Genomic DNA, 14,346 nt, shown 5'->3' with positions numbered 1-14,346 from the left:
TATTGTCACAGAGATTATCTCCAAAAGGCTCAGTATGTCCTTCAGTGACTCAGAAAGAATCCCTTCAGATTTATTCATCCCGTCCCCCCACCCCTGCATGCTGGCCTCAGCTCTCTGATCAATAAGCAATCTCAGGCTGCCTGAGATAACGATCCTTTTGTGGTCACTGTCAAGGCAATAACCTCAACTCACCTAAGATATGAAACTGTAAGTAAGAAGAACTGAATATGGCGACGATGAAGGATAACAAAGTCATAGGGTTAATGCGTGTGTGTTAAGTATACGAATATTTCGTGAACACTTGATGGTAAGAGTGTATGTCGTGTCTTAAGAGAATTTAGTGTGTTAGAGAAACTGACAGGTTAGTCTCATGCATTCACTTAAAATGGGTCATTGATTTTAGGCTTGTCATGTAAGCAAAAAAGAAAAAAAAAGCATAAGAAAAATGGACTTGGCCTGCAGATTGTATTATACTGTTTAGAAGAACTTAAAATTTTAATTCATTGGATTTACCAAAGTACCTAAGTGCCTGACGGAAGTATTACTTCTTCTGGTTGTAAGCCTGCCCACTTGGGTGTTTGGAGGGCTTAAAAAGAACTTGAATACATTATTTTTATTAATGAAGTCTAAAATGTCAAAAAAGGATCTGATTAGGTTTGTAAATGGGATTCAGTGTTATAGAGGCGTGGCATGTTCAATATGAGATCAGGTAGCAATCAAAGGCCTCCTTGTTTTTATTTTATAAAATTGATCAGATTTATAAATAGCCTGGTCAGATTTTTAAGTGACACCTTAAGCCTCAAAGTAAACAATATTTCAAATTTGTTATTTGATTTTAAACTCGATAACTATAAATAGTATTTTCTGTGCCCAACTGTCCCGCTCAGACAGCAGGACACGGACATCGACAGCTCCCAGAACACTCTGAGAAAGCTCCGGGCTGGATGAGGCTGGAGTTCTCCCCAGCAGAAAGCAATTTAGCTAGGATTACATCGATGGAAGCTCAGAGAAGGCTGCCTAACGCATAACTTCTCATGTCGGAGATTTTGACACGCTGCAAATCACGTATCTACTCCTAAACTCATCCTTCATCCTCAGCATTGTCACCCCCCAGCAGGTTGTTCCAGGCCTACCCCCTCCAAACGATTTGTTTCACTGGTTTTCGGGCTACTTCCAAACTTGGCGCAGAAGCCTCCCCCCCCACTTCCTCTTAGACAGACCTCGTCCTGCCTCCAGTTTGTGGGTTTGGAATGACTGTTTGCATTTCAGGTTTCCCATGAAGACTGTCCTTTAGCGATGGATTCACTTTCGTGTCTATTATCTTCCGTCCTGTAACTTACTCGTGGCTGCCCTCCTCGCATTTATGAGATTGTCCGCTCCCCCCACCCCCCGCCCCGCCTTCTGTCCAGTTCCTGGCATTTTGCTTTGTTTTGGAATCGGTCTCTCGGGAAGTACTTTCTGAGATTGTGCGTTGATGACATTAGGTGAACAGGAACTGCATTTCGTGTTGCAGAGCAAAGAAGTTTGCATTTGTGTATCTCGGAGGCCGGCTAGGGGAGAGGCTTCCGCGGGACGGCAGGACTGAAGTGACAGGATCTCCCCTGATTTTTGAGGTAGCCGGGAAAACGAACCTGGACTAAAACAGGCAGAAGGGAGCTGAAAGGCATCCTGTTACTTGAGCATTAGGGGAGCGAACTAATCAATCTCAGACAGCCCCGCCAACCCCATTTTCCAGGTCACGTGTCTTATCCCTGCCTTGTGGAATCAGGACGTTTTGTTGCCTGTCCACGGTCGCTGAGGGTTTATGCTTTTCAGAGTGTGTGCTGAAAACTCTAATTCAGCCTAGTTTGCTTAGTTCCTCATGTGCGCGTTTGTCTTATCTTTTTTGCCTGGATTATTCTGCAGTAGAGAATTTACTCTGACTTTAGAGTCCTGAATAGGCGGGTTGTAGTTGATAGAAGATATGCAAGTGGAGAAGGAATAATTAGGTCCTAGGTACATTTACTTCATCCTACGTCTCCATCTGGGAAAATTAAGTCACATTATTTCCACACACTCAAGACACTCTCATGTCTATTATAGTACATTCCCAAATGAACCGCTTTTTCAGAAAGAGTTTTTGCTTACCTACGGGACTTGAATAGTTCAAGAGCCATACTAACTAAATTATCACTCCAAGTACCTAGGATAATGCGTTCTTTGGGAAAGCCATATACTTCCAATATGAAATTTAAGAATATCAAGCAGTAAATAATTTGCTGTCTTAAAAATAATTTGCAGACAGTAAAGGAAACCTGTATTTCAAAAAGTTCTTCTCAAACCTAAAATTTTCTCTAACCTCTTGTTATTAGCCGTGGCAAAGACTGGGTAACTTTTCAATAAAATTCACATTCTCTTCTTCCTTGGCTACATTTCCTAGTCCCTTTGTATCAGGGTGAGGTCATATGACTAGTGGCAATTGAGAAGTAATGGGTATCACCCCCAGACATGCAGTTAAGAGTTGGGGTGCCTTTTTGGTAGAGCATGTGACTCTTGATCTCAGGGTCGTGAGTTTGAGCTCCATGTCGGACAGAGAGTTCACTTAAAAAAGAAAGAAGAGGGGCGCCTGGGTGGCACAGCGGTTAAGCGTCTGCCTTCGGCTCAGGGTGTGATCCCAGCGTTCTGGGATCGAGCCCCACATCAGGCTCCTCCGCTACGAGCCTGCTTCTTCCTCTCCCACTCCCCCTGCTTGTGTTCCCTCTCTCGCTGGCTGTCTCTATTTCTGTAGAATAAATAAAAATAAAAAAAATCTTGAAAGAAAGAAAGAAAGAAAGAAAGAAAGAAAGAAAGAAAGAAAGAAAGAAGGAAAGAAAGAAGAGTTGGGGTGCCTTTGTTGTATACTCTCTTTTCTTCAACAGCAGGGTGAAAGTAGAGGATCCCGTGGTAGACCCCAGAACTCTCCTGAGACGCAGAAACACTAGCTTGAAAGAGCCTGGGTGCCTGAGTGACTGTGTGGAAGAGAGCTTCCTGCTGACACTCATTGGGGTGTGAAGTGAACAATAAAAACACCTATTGTATCAAGCCACTAAGATTTTGGGGTCGTTACTGCAGTTAACCTATCCCTGTTAAGACATTGGATAAGCATGAATACCTGCTCCAAAAAAATGATTGTGAATGCTGGTTACCTGGCTGCCAATTCTAGGCATCCTCGTTATAAAAACCAAAATGAAACAGAAAATAAATGTTGGCAAGGATGTGGTGAAATTGGAACCCTTGTGCACTGTTGGTAGGAATGTAAAACGGTACAGCCCCTGTGGGTAGCAGTACAGACACTCCTCAAAAAATAGAACATAAAAATACCATATGCTCCATTAATTCCACTTTTGGGTATACACTCCAAAGAATTGAAAGCAGAGACTCAAACTGGTATTTGTACACCAACATTCATAGCAGCATTGTTCACCGTAACCAAAAGGCGGAAACGATCCAAGTGTCCCTCAGTAGAGGAATGAACAAACAAAATGTGACGCATACGTACAGTGCAAGATTAGAAGGAAGGACATTCTGACACGTGCTACAACATGGATGAATCTTGAAGACATTATTCTAAGTGAAATAAGCCAGTCACGAAAGGACAAATATTGTACGATTCTACTTATACGAGGTACCTAGAATAGTGAAATTCATAGAAACAGAACATAGAATGGTAGTTGCCAGGGGCTGGGGGAGAAAGAATGGGGAGTTAACTGTTTAATATGGAGTCGCAGGTTGTGACGATAAAAAGAGTTATGGATGGTGGTGATGGCTGCGCAATAACGTGAATGTACTTAATGCCCCAAAATGTACACTTAAAAATGATTACAACGGTACATTTTACCATGTAAAAAAATTTCTCTTCTTATGCTCAAACCAGGTTGTTTTCTACTGAATATCGATCAACAGATCAGTGTGGGGAAAAAGAAGATAAGATCAATTAAAATTTTCTCTTTGATAGAGGATGAATCCTGGGGAAAACAGAATCGTAATAGACATTTACACTGAGATAACGAAGACTCCTAGTCTAATGTGAGTTGCCAAGGGTTGTGCTGGTTGCTCTTTTCCGTTTATGATAACAATAACATCATTCATCTGGGCAAAGTTCTCTCTAGTTTTATCTTCGTATTCTTTTTCCCCATCAGCCTTGATACCCCACCTCTGTGTTTGGTATATGTGCTTTGGTAAGCATCTTTGAAATATGTGTGTGTGTGTGTGTGTGTGTGTGTGTGTACATACACCGAAAATACATCCTGTATTTAAATATGTGTATGACTGACATTGTGCTATAACTCTCGCTCTGTTTACTTTTTTTACTTAACACTATTTTTAAAAAGCTCTATCCATGTTGTTTTATGTGCCTCCAACTTACTGGTTCTGACTTCTGCACAGTATTCCAGAATGAGCTTCTACCATATCTTATTTATCCATTTCCCGAGGGATGGGCAGCGACTTGGCCTCCCACCTCGCTACCACAAAATAAAATCTGTGATGAGCTTCCTCGTTTTTGTCACCCTAGGACCTGTGCATACCTTTCTCTGGTTTTACACCCAACAGCGAGTGTGCACGTACTGAATTTATTAAGTTCTGCCAATGTTTTCTCAGGAATGGTTGCTGGCGTCTGATGCCTCCACCAGCAGTGCATGAGAAAATCTTTTCCTCATGTTCTTACCAACATTGACTATTATCCAATTTTAAAATTTTTGCCAAACTATGCATAGGATAAAGGGGTATTTTATTCTTTCAATTTGCATTCCTCCGATTACTAGTGAGGCTGAGCGTCTTGTTCATACACGTGTTACCCACTCTTATACATTGCTCATTCATATTATTCACCCATTCTTTTTCTATTGGGATCCCAATCTTTTTCTTATTAATTGGTTAGAGTTTCTTGGAATACTAGTGTTTTGGTCTCGGACATTGCAAATATTTTCACCCAATTTTTTACTCAATTGTTAAGGTTTTCTACTGTGCTATTTGCTGAGCAGAAATCCTTAATTTTGATGTAGTCAAATGCATAATTTTTACTTTACGCTTAATAGTTCTGAAGTCTTGCATGGAAATCTGTTTGGACTCCAAGGTCGCAGATGCAGTCTCTGACACTTTTTCTAGTTATGTTTTTAAGCCATCTGGAGTGTTTCTTCGTGTACGGGGTGGGGGGGAGGTAAGGATAAGCCTTATTATTCACCATATGTGAAAAAGGCCAGAATTCCCCAAAGCATTTTCCATAGAAGACTAATTATGTGAGATGTTAAGTGAGTAACAGAAAAAAAAAAAGAGTTCCATGGTTAAATAAATTTGGGATAAATCTGGTTAAACAATAATAAACACATTTCTATCCTACAGAGTCTTCAATGGGCTAATATACATTTTGAATCCTCAGGAAGGGTCCAGAGAAGTCCATGGACCAAATGCGGCCCAAAGTCTGTTTTGGTACAGCCTGCCAGCTAAGAATGTGCCTTACATTTTTAAAGGGTTATAAAGAAGAAGGAGAAGAAGCAGAAGGAGATGGAGAAGGAGAAGGAGAAGGAGAAGAGGAGGACGATGTGGAGGAATAACAGGGACCATGTGTGGCCCACAAACCCTAAAATATTTGCTATCTGACCCTCTATAGAAAAAGGTTGCCAATCACTCATCTATAGTATGCAAAGTATCGAAAATATATTGATCCCAGGGCCCTCGGGTAAAGGACAGTCTCCTGGCATTAGCATTCCTTCACACAAATGCCAGGAAGCACTGACCTGGGCTGGGTCAACACGGTGTGAACGAAAGCAAGAAGTCTGGCAATTTTCCAAATAACTTGGGGGCGCCTGGGTGGCTCAGTCAGTTAAGCTTTGTCATCAGCTCAGGTGATGATCTCAGGGTCCTGGGAGTGAGGCCCAGGTCAGGCTCCCTGCTCAGCGGGGAATCTGCTTCTCCCTCTCCCACTACCTCTTCCCTGGCTTGTGCTGTTTCTCTCTCTCTCTCTCTCTCTCTCTCTTTCTTTCTCAAATAAATAGATAAAATCTTTAAAAAAAATTTTCCAAATAATTTGAATGCTATAGAGTCACAAAATTATTAAAGATTTAATTGATTTTATTGGTCATTCAGTCCCAGCCTTCTACCCAATGTTGACCCAATCAGTAAACATACCTGACTTTTTTCTTCGTCTGCACTACTACCGAGGGCACGGCTTCTGGAAGCAGCCCTGGAATTGCATTTGTCTCCCCTGTGGCGGTTCCTCCCTCTTCCCGAGACTGCAGTATATTTGTTCTCCTGCCCCAACCCACTCACTCAAAACTCTAAATTCCACTTTTTTTCCCCCATGGCTGCAGTGTTGCTGAAAATACTCCATTGATAAGCCTTGTATTTCACAGCCTGGCTGTCGTATTTTTTTTTTTTTCCTGAAACAGTTTCTTAAAGGATCTAAGATCATTTCCTTTCTATCTATTTTTAGATACACTTTGAAAGAGACGGATTAAAGAAATCTTTACGATGAGAATTTCTAATAGCTCAGAAGAGTGGGGTAGAGTGGTATACCAAGAATGGAAACAATTGACCAGTGCATAATGTGCAGAAGTTATAAAAATGTTTATCGTGTTGATTGAATCTGTACTAAAATATGATATTCCTTTTAGGGATGAAGATATGGAGAATTTAGAAAGGTACCCCCAAATGACAGCCAAAATAATTAGGCGGTTAAAAAGGAGTATGAGAGTGCTTTGAGTCTGAGCTAGACATGTTTTCACAGAACAGAGTATGGAAAGGGAAAAATAGAATCTTTATGGAGGAGAAAACGGGCAAGAATTACCTTAATCGGATGACCAAGGCTGACATTCCCAATGGTGTCCTGTGGCTGTCACGTACCCCCAGTTATGATATAATGAAAAAGATACTTCACCTCTGTGGCATTCTTTCCCAAGATCTATAATCATAGTTTTATCATAAGAAAAGCAACAGACCAACCCAGATTGTGGGAAATGCTACAAAATACCTGGCCAGTATTTCTCAAAACTGTCAAGGTCAAGGTGATGAAAAACAAGGAGAAACAGACACTCTCGCTGGAAGACAAGAAGATACTAAGGAAACATGGCGACTAAAGGCAACATGGTGGTCCAGATTGGATCCTGGACAGGGAAAAGAACTTTAAGAAAAACCTGATATTACAAAATAATAATAAATAAAATAAAACTAAGAAGAAAACAAAGAAAAGAAAAGCTGATAAAATTCAAATAAGATCCGGAGTTCAGTGAACAGTCATGTATCAGTAGCGGCTTCTTAATTTGCACTGGTCTAGGTACTGTCATAGCGTTTGATGGTAACATTCGGGGAAACTAATGGGTGAGGGGTGCACAGGAACTCTCAGGACTATTTTTGTGACTTTCTTGCTAATCTGAAATTGTTCTGAAGTTAAAAGTTTATTTAAAAAATGGGGCACAGGGGAGGGGGCGGTATCACAAGTGGAGCAGTGGTGGATGGTGATGGGATTATGCAGTGGTAAGTTGTGGGGTGCCCACTGAGTACCCCAGGAGGCCAGAGCAGCAGAGAGTAGTAAGGGCTAAGGTGGAAATTGCCTTGGGACGTTGGTTGGGAAAATGAGCGCATTACAGATGAGACCGTTAACGTGTAAAAGGGGAACTGAAGATACTCTGCTCGTGAGCTGATACGAATGACCTCCCCAGAGCAGAAGGCGAAGGTGGTGGGTTTGCACAGGTAGGCTGAAGCCAGCAGGGACGGCTCTCACAGGTCGGGGTGGGCAGCTCAGAACTGATTTGTCTCTGTAAAACCATGGAGATATTACCGAAAAGGAGCAGCTCTTCATTGGCCAGAGGAAAGTATGGTGACGAATTCTCTGCAGACACCTTAATCATATTAAAAAGTGGGAGATACAAATCACAAATGAAAAAGAAAATAAAGGTCTTCTAACAGGTGAGATACATTAATATGGAGGACAGCAGGCAGCCCTTTTGCATGCGCGTTATGAACCTGAGCCAGTAGGTTTTGACTGTGTGGGAAGGGAGACTGAAATTGGACAGGATTCGGCGCCTTTGGGTTGAGAAGCTGGTAAGGCCTAGAATATGCTCTGAAGGCTAGCGTGGGACCTTTGACAAGGAAGGAAGTAGAGACCAGGCTGGAGGGTTGCTATGCATTCTCCGTAGGATAACCTTTACTCTGGGTTCCTACCAGATCTATGGCTCTATGATTTGAAAAATAGTTTTTAAGCCCAGGGTCATGGCTGCTTGTGAAAAATCAATGCCCGTACAGGGCTTTCCCATTTAGCTTTCCATTTTTACAGTCTTAGGTCAAGCTGGTGAATGTAACACTCAGAAAAATGATAGACCTCCCTGCTCAGAGCCGTGAGAAATACAAGGAGAAATATGGTGCACGTTCCCATGTGTGGCTGCCTCTTTGGACTCGGGCCTGGCCTACAATACTCCCGCTAACCTGTAAAGGCCTTGCCATCTCGAAGTCCAATGATCCTGACTCTGAATGTATTCTTCGGTGTAGTCACTCTGGGCTGAGCGCAGCCCACTACAGAGAGCAGGAGCGGGTGTTTATGGTGGCAGAGAAGTCTCCATTTGAGTCTCTCGAGCTTTCTTTCCTCGGGGAAAGATGTCTTTTCTAAATCACAGCCTCTGAGATTTGTGGGTGTTTGTCACACACAAGCAAGAATTGTTCCCGTGGCATGTTTCCCAGTGCGTTTCTGGAAAAGTGGGTGAAACTCTCTTATCATCTCGGCTTATTTAATATTTCTGTTATAAACATGTTGCTGCTGAGAATGCAAGATAGCTTTGGTCGCTACAGATGGAGAAAGCCGAGGCCAGGACTGGGGCATTCTGGGCAGGAGCAGATGTGTTTTTATATAAGAGCTGCATCAGACTGACAGGGGCCTCGTGGCTATAAATGATGCAAGCTGACTCTTTCATTGTCACCCTGAGATCTCCCCTCCCTCCAGAACAGTATTTCCTGGCCGCTACAGACAGCAGAGAACACAGCTATTTTGTCTGTAGTCAGAGTGCTCTCCCACTAGCTCCCTGGGAAGCGAGGTCTACCTCCCGGGGGGGTGGGGGGGTCTACAAGGTGGAAACAGTGAGAACAGCAAACTGGGCTGCTTGCACACTCTCCAAATTGGAGGACAGGCTCAGGCTCACCATTCCCCATGGCTTTTAATAAAAGGAACAAAACAGAATCTAAAATTACCACCTACCTCCCATCATCCCGTCTATGATTCGCAGAACCATTTTACTAAAGTGGACTGAGCACAGCATGTGCACCCCTCACTCAGACGGAGGGCAGCATTTCCCTGTGTTGGTTCATCTCCGAAGTTTTCTCCACCCTCCTCCCCACCCCCACTTGCAGATAATGTTCCTGCCCTTCTCTTACCACAGACATTCTCTATACCGTGTTGGAGATAATGTTCAATAGATTGAGTAAGATGGACTCTCCATGAGAAAAGAGATGTTTTTTAAGATATAATTATAGACTTCAAAATCTTGAAATAAATTTAACAATAATCTCAATGCAATATATTGACCACTGAATTCATTGGCCCCTTAACTTGCCAAGTTGGAGGCCATTGGTGGTCTTGCCAAGAGGGGTCTCGATAGAGTAAGGGGGTGAGAATCCCCAATGAACTGGTTCAAGAAGAGCAAGTAAAGAAAAGAAAAGGGAACTCTGACCAGAGGCAAGTCTCGTAAGACGTTTTGCTGTGAAAGAAGCGAGGTCAAGGGAGGGTTTAAGAAAGAAGCTACTAAAGCTTGTCTATATGCTGGTATTAATGCTGTTTGCTGATCCAGGAAAAAGAGAGAATTGATGTGACCCATTCATCTCCTCTTGTCCCTAAAAGCATTCTCCTCTGAGAATGATTCAGTTTTGTTTTATGGCCACTTCCCTTTCTACTAGTTTATAACTGCTTCAGGGTGGAAATCGTGTCTGATTCATTCTTGCATTTCCAAAGATGCCCTGATGGAAGATCACAGGGACAGGATCAGGACCGTCTTTATCCTTGTTGCGTCCACAGTGGCCAGCACAGAACTTAGAGCATTGTAGGTGTTCGATAAACAGTTGTGGGATTGAAAGGCTGCTTCTAGAATGAATGCATGAGTGTATGGATGAACAAACCCAATTATCTGCTTTTTGGAAGTGTTTGGTGGAAAATTTGAATCATGAACTGTCTTTCCTACTCTGTTTTTTCCAGTTCTAGAAACTTGTTCTTGAAACACGGAAGCACGCTCAGGACATGTTAAATTGAATGTTCTTCTAGAAGATTGCTGCAGAGGACCTGTCTACTTGTTTCAAGTTCTCGACAGGAGTGATTTGGGGAGAGGGTTGCCTCTATTTTGGAGTATCTTTTGGTTTTCTTTAGAGTTATAAAGTGCTTTCCCACCTGTCGTCTTATCCTCTTATGAGTCTTGAAAGGAAGTGAGAATAAGAATTATCATCCCCATTTTAGAGGTATGGAAACAGAGGCCCAGAAGGGTTCAATAATTTCCTCAAGGTCACAGAGTTCATTGGTGCAGAACAGGACCTTAACTTCAAATACCCTTGCTGTCACTTCAATGAATTAATATTTAAGTTCTCAATTTTGTAAGAGCTCTTCACCCACATCCTGTGACTCAGAGGATCTGCTCCTGTTTTTATTCCATTTGTTTCATTTCTGTGCAAAGCAATAACAAATCTGTGATTCTCGGGGCAGGACAAGGTTCATTAAGCCTCTGCAAAGTTTTAACCTTTTCCAAGACTAGAGGCAGATGGAACAGGCCATAATGAGGTTGGCTTTGCTTGGTGGGAATCGCTGGGCTGGGCTGGATAAAGAGCATCCAGGCTGGAGGCTGAATCCTCCAGTGGCATTTCGGGTTTTGTGATCCGCAGCCTCTGCGGCAGGCAGGCAGGGGATGAAACGGTACTGTTTACCAGCTCAAAGCAATGTTCTCCTCTTTGAAAGGTGAGATGGAGGCTCCTCCCTCTTTGAAAAAGATTGTTGAGAATGAGTTCTGCTGCAAAGTGTGTTGATCTGGGAAATGTTGGCTCTAGTCGCGTAGACCTTGTGACTATGTTATGAGACAACCTTGACCAGCAGAGGACATGTTCCCAAATCAACAGTGGACACAAGAGCCTATTGTATTTCCTGGTAAATGAAATAAACATAAGAATAAACCAAGCACGTAATGCATATCACAGATGTCAAGTCTAGCTTCATTCATACACGCCTCTAGGATGTACCCTCGGTCAGGGGCTGAGCATTTGGCAAGGCTGCCGTATGAGCACAGCAAATTCAATTGCACAAGTCACACAATATTTACAGACCGGCAGATTAATTAAAAGACTCACATTGTGAACAACTGGGTTATAGTTCTGTACTAGATCGACTCCTAGAGGGAGATGTGGTTCTGTTTCTTTTCTTTTCTTTAAAAAAATTCAGCTTTATTAAGGTATAATGGAGAACAAATTGTAAGATAATTAAAGTGTACATAGTGGTGATCTGGTACATACACATCGTATTGTTTCTTTATTATAAATAGAATAAGCTTCAATACGTGACAGTGTCAGGAGTTGGCTATGTCTGTGAAATAATGATACAGTCTTAGAGTGAATTAGAAAAAATATACACCTGGATTTCTATCTACATTTTGTTTTCACTTAATCACGAAGGAGTTTAATGGAAGAGCTGATAATTACTGAATTTTGATCGATTGGTTTCCTCCCTTCCTCCCCTCTTCGAGCACACGTTCTGCGTGAGGCTGCCCTACATGCTGGGGACAGAGCAGCGAAGAGTACAGATGTCGTGCTTGGCCTCAGGGTGCTCGCCGTTGAGATGGGCAGAGTGTGGTGGATGGAGTGATTTGAAAGAGCAAAGCACTAATTATGCAGATAATTAATTATGTTTACAAGCGCTGTGTAGAAATATAGGGTGATTGAGTATGGGAAACAGAAATCGATATATTTAAGATGTATTTAGTAAGCTGAATCAATAGGCCTGGTGACTTATTAGATATGGGTGTGAGCAGTAGTGAAAGTGAGCAAGGAGTCAAGGACATGACTGGTTAGTTAGCTGGCTGGCTGGTAACCTATCAGGAGGGGGAAGATGAAGGAGGAACAGGCTAATAAGCAAAATCCGAGGGAATCATCTGAGTGAAGGTATCATAAAGTGATCTCTCTCTCCCTCCCTCTCTTTCTCCTCCCTCTCCCTGCTGTGTCCCTTCCCCACCTCCCAAAGAAAAGTGAATTTCTGAAAGTCTTTCTGTTCCCCCAAAGAAAGTTATCATTTTATGGGCCATGCAGACAGGTTCAGAAAAGTCTGTGGTGCAGGCTTTTCACACACGATTGTAATGGACATTCTGATGTCACCGTCTTTAGGAGCCATGATGGTGAACTACGTCAACACTTAATGGCCTTCCGTGTGTATGCTTGTCTTTTCCTTGTTCTACATTGTACTGTGAGCTTCTTGGGGGCGAAGGTAGCACTCACCTTTCTTCTCCCTCAGTCTAACGTAGTGCATGACATTTAGTAGGTAACAATAATTATTTGTTGAATTGAATTATGAGACAGTTGTGTAATCTGGCTACAATGAACCTGTGTTATCTGATTCTTTTTTGTTGTCAGAGAGAGAGCCCAAGCAGGGGGAGCGCCAGGGGGGGAGGGAGAAGCAGGCTCCCCGATGAGCAAGGAGCCCAAAGCAGGGCTCAATCCCAGGACTCTGGGATCATGACCTGAGCTGAAAGCAGACGCTTAACTGACTGAGCCACCGAGGCGTCCTGTGTTATCTGATTCTTGCCTAGAATTTATGAGGTCTTCCCTTCCTCTGATTCTACGTATGGCTCCTTTTGGAGAAGAGGTGAGTCTGTCTTGCCAACCATGACATCTTCAATCCTGATACATGGTTACATTTCAAAAGTAATTGTTCAGTTTTTGTGAAGAGGAGAGCAATGTTATTCAAAATTTCTGAAAGCACTCGCATGTTAAACAAGGAAGGGAAAAAAATTTGCCACCAATAAAGCTGAAGAATACTTGTCAGGAAGTGTTGCTGAGGCTTGTTAATAGAGGAGAGCATTATTACCCATGAGCTGACCACTTTTAGATTAGCCAGGTTTGGTTCAACTATTAGTTAATTTTCACAATTGACCAAAATTGGACTAATCTGAACCGTTGATACTCAAATGAAAGGATGGTGACTTTTCTTAGTTTTCAACAGTGTTCCAAGGAACCTTTGGGGTTTCATGGAAATCTCAAGCAAGCCAATTGGATCACGCCCCGATCTGTTATTTTTGCCTTCATCCAAGGACCCTTGTTTGTATTTGATTTGTTTACAAGTCTGTAAAATTTCCTTTGAAGGACAAGTTCCATGGTTTGAAAGAAAAAAGAAAAAGCTTCAGAAATTAGTGTCACGTAACAATCCTAAAAGTGTTCTCAAATAACTGTAATATTCCTACATGTAAAATTCCTACCCGAGAGCTGGTGGTGGCACGCTAGCCGTCTTTGGGAAAGTACAAAACCTTTATTAACTCAAACATCAAAAGGCCTCAGATCTGTTTGCAAAACACACGGCACATTTCTAATCATTGTATTTATTCCTGTTTTTTTTTAACTGCCTATTTTCGTATGTGCATTTGTCAACTAAGTTGTGAACTTTTTAAGAGCAATAACAATTATTTTTGTCTCTATTGAGTTTAGCACAATGCCTAACTTGATAGAGTTATGCCAAATGAATAAATGGATGAACGGATGGATGGATGGTTGAATTTGACTATTAGAAGAATGATTGACGCAACACTGAGACCTGAGACTTGGTAATTGTGTTCTAATCCTGTCTCAGCAATTCTGTTTTTGTAAGACCCTGAATAAATTAATTTTGTATCTCATTATGTTAAATATAAAATTAAAAAATAGAGTGTGTTTTGCAAATTAAGGATAATGAGTCACCACTGTTTCTTGGGACTAGAGGGTGCACGAGCAAATTAATTACAAAGCTTATGTTATTATAATTATAATGTTAATTATGAGACATAGCTGCTGTTGATGAAACTAGTCCAGGAAAGGAATGAAATATGAGCAGCTGGTTCAAATCTTGGGCCAATATCCTGGTGGACAAAACTATTTTTTTTTAATGATTTTTTATTATATTATGTTAGTCACCATACAGTACATCCCCGGTTTCCGATGTAAGGCTCGATGATTCATTAGTTGTGTATAACTCCCAGTGCACCATGCAATACGTGCCCTCCTTACTACCCATCACCAGCCTATCCCATTCCCCCACCCCATTCCCTCTGAAGCCCTCAGTTTGTTTCTCATAGTCCATAGTCTCTCATGCTTCATTCCTCCTTCTGATTACCCCCCCTTTCTTTATCCCTTTCT

This window comes from Ursus arctos, unplaced genomic scaffold, assembly GCF_023065955.2.
Source record: "Ursus arctos isolate Adak ecotype North America unplaced genomic scaffold, UrsArc2.0 scaffold_10, whole genome shotgun sequence".
NCBI lineage: Eukaryota > Metazoa > Chordata > Mammalia > Carnivora > Ursidae > Ursus > Ursus arctos.
Note: the sequence above shows the minus strand (reverse complement) of the source record.